Below are 2595 nucleotides of genomic sequence, written 5' to 3'. Positions count from 1 at the left end.
TCAGCATTTTTCCGGAGAATTGGAAACCACGACAAACCACTTCGAGGATGGCTGAGGTAGGAATCGAACCCCCTCTACTCAGTTTACCTCCAGAGGCCGAGCTCCAATCCTCGTACCACTATTCAAAATTTTCGGGGCGGAGCCGGGAATCAAACCAGGGCAGTGGGGGTGGCGCACTGCAGAGGCTTATGTAGGAAGTTGGTCGGTGTAGGGGATGTACAAGATGCTTCGAGGATATTTCGGGAGCACTCGTGATCTTCTGTAAAGAGTTCACTGCGAGTAAAATATAGATTGCGGGCGCCTGTCATTGTTGGCAAAGTATTATATCATGTTTTGCTGGGTTAGGTGACCGCGTGTGGAAGGCTAACACAGCAGAGAGAAGGCACGTTGCTCGCTGCATCGGTGGTTCAGTGGTAGAATGCTCGCCTGCCACGCGGGCGGCCCGGGTTCGATTCCCGGCCGATGCATAATACTTCATTTATTTTTACATTCGATATTGTAAACTAGACACAAAATGAGTATTCAGGAATTCAGCTGTTGCAGCTCTAGAAAGAAAATAGGCATTTGTGTTAGAATTTTAGGACTAGAAAGAACTAAACGGCGTATTTTTAAATTTATCATCATCATCATCATCTGTTTACCCTCCAGGTTCGGTTTATCCCTCGGACTTAGCGAGGGATCCCACCTCTACCGCCTCAAGGGCAGTGTCCTGGAGCTTCAGACTCTTGGTCGTGGGATACAAATGGGGAGTATGACCAGTACCTCGCCCAGGCGGCCTCACCTGCTATGCTGAACAGGGGCCTTGTGGAGGGATGGGAAGATTGGAAGGGATAGGCAAGGAAGACGGCAGGAAGCGGCCGTGGCCTTAAGTTAGGTACCATCCCGGCATTCGCCTGGAGGAGAAGTGGGAAACCACGGAAAACCACTTCCAGGATGGCTGAGGTGGGAATCGAACACACCTCTACTCAGTTCACCTCCCGAGGCTGAGTGGACCCCGTTCCAGCCCTCGTACCACTTTTCAAATTTCGTGGCAGAGCCGGGAATCGAACCCGGACCTCCGGGGGTGGCAGCTAATCACGCTAACCACTACACCACAGAGGCGGACTTAAATTTATACCATGAGAAATAAAGGCGATTCAACCATTTGAAATCGATTATCTAAGTTTTATAGAGCATATAAATGCATATGTACGGAATACGTCTGCCTCTGTGGTGTAGTAGTTAGTGTGATTAGTAGGTTCCGGATTCATATGCACTCAAAACTGCAAAAATATGCATGCATATATGCACTAGTCCGCCTCTGTGGTGTAGTGGTTAGCGTGAATAGCTGCCACCCCCCGGAGGCCCGGGTTCGATTCCCGGCTCTGCCACAAAATTTGAAAAGTGGTACGAGGGCTGGAACGGGGTCCACTCAGCCTCGGGAGGTCAACTGAGTAGAGGTGGGTTCGATTCCCACCTCAGCCATCCTGGAAGTGGTTTTCCGTGGTTTCCCACTCCTCCTCCTGGCAAATGCCGGGATGGTACCTAACTTAAGGCCACGGCCTATTCCTTCCCTCTTCCTTGCCTATCCCTTCCAATCTTCCCATCCCTCCACAAGGCCCCTGTTCAGCATAGCAGGTGAGGCTGCCTGAGCGAGGTACTGGTCATACTCCCCAGTTGTATCCCCCGACCAAGAGTCTGCATCTCCAGGACACTGCCCATGAGGCGGTAGTAGAGGTGGGATCCCTCGCTAAGTCCGAGGGAAAAACCGAACCTGGAGGGTAAACAGATGATGATGATGATGATGATGATGATGATGATGATGATGATGAGTAACGTACGAATGGGGACTGCTACACGTATTGTACAAAGGGAAAGCAACAAACTGTATATACAGAAAATATATTCAATAGCTATAAATACACACAGAAAGAGTTAAACGGTGGCATATTCCTGGTTTTATTGCACATCTTTTCTTATTTTCTTTTTTTGTACCAATTTGCTGTAAACGGAAATAGCGTATGGCTTAGTACCGGGAGTTGCAATACTTTTCATTTGACTCCCGTAGGCGATCTGCGCGTCGTGATGAGGATGAAATGATGATGGCGACTCATACACCCAGCCCTCTCCTTCTCCCTCTTCTTCTTTTTCCACCGTTTTTCCCCATGATAAACTATATGATATAATAAAATTAATTGTGTAGTTGTTTAATAGAATGTAGTTTAGCGCATTAGAAGCCCCACCATATTAATAATAATAAACGTCATTAAAGAGAAGTAAAATAAGGGCGATAACCGAGTCTCAATAGACCTGCTCGAGTGTTTCCACTGGTCTACATGGGCTTCACTTTATCCGCATGATAATTACCCAGCTTGAACAACAATTACGGTAATTCACTATTTGTATAGACAGCAAAGTAACTTCGGGGCGGAGACGGGAATCAAACCGGGGCAATGGGGGTAGCATACTGCAGAGTTTTATGTAGGAAGTTGGTCGGTGTAGGGGATCTACAAGACGCTTCAAGGATATTTCGGGAGCACTCGTGATATTCTGTAAATAGTTCACTGCGAGTAAAATCTAGATGGCGGGAGCCTGTCAGTATAGATCTCTGGTATA

At 47.7% G+C, this 2595-nt stretch overlaps 1 non-coding gene across 1 annotated transcript; it reads left to right on the top strand.

Annotated features, from left to right (window-relative positions):
* The first annotated feature begins 396 nt into the window (after positions 1-396).
* Positions 397-467, top strand: TRNAG-GCC (transfer RNA glycine (anticodon GCC)). Its single transcript has one exon. It is a non-coding gene; the product is annotated as a tRNA-Gly (tRNA).
* The last annotated feature ends 2128 nt before the right edge of the window (positions 468-2595 follow it).

Source organism: Anabrus simplex, chromosome 1, assembly GCF_040414725.1.
Source record: "Anabrus simplex isolate iqAnaSimp1 chromosome 1, ASM4041472v1, whole genome shotgun sequence".
Lineage (NCBI taxonomy): Eukaryota > Metazoa > Arthropoda > Insecta > Orthoptera > Tettigoniidae > Anabrus > Anabrus simplex.
The sequence above is the reverse complement of the archived record's forward strand: the minus strand, read 5'-3'. Positions and strand labels throughout refer to the sequence as shown.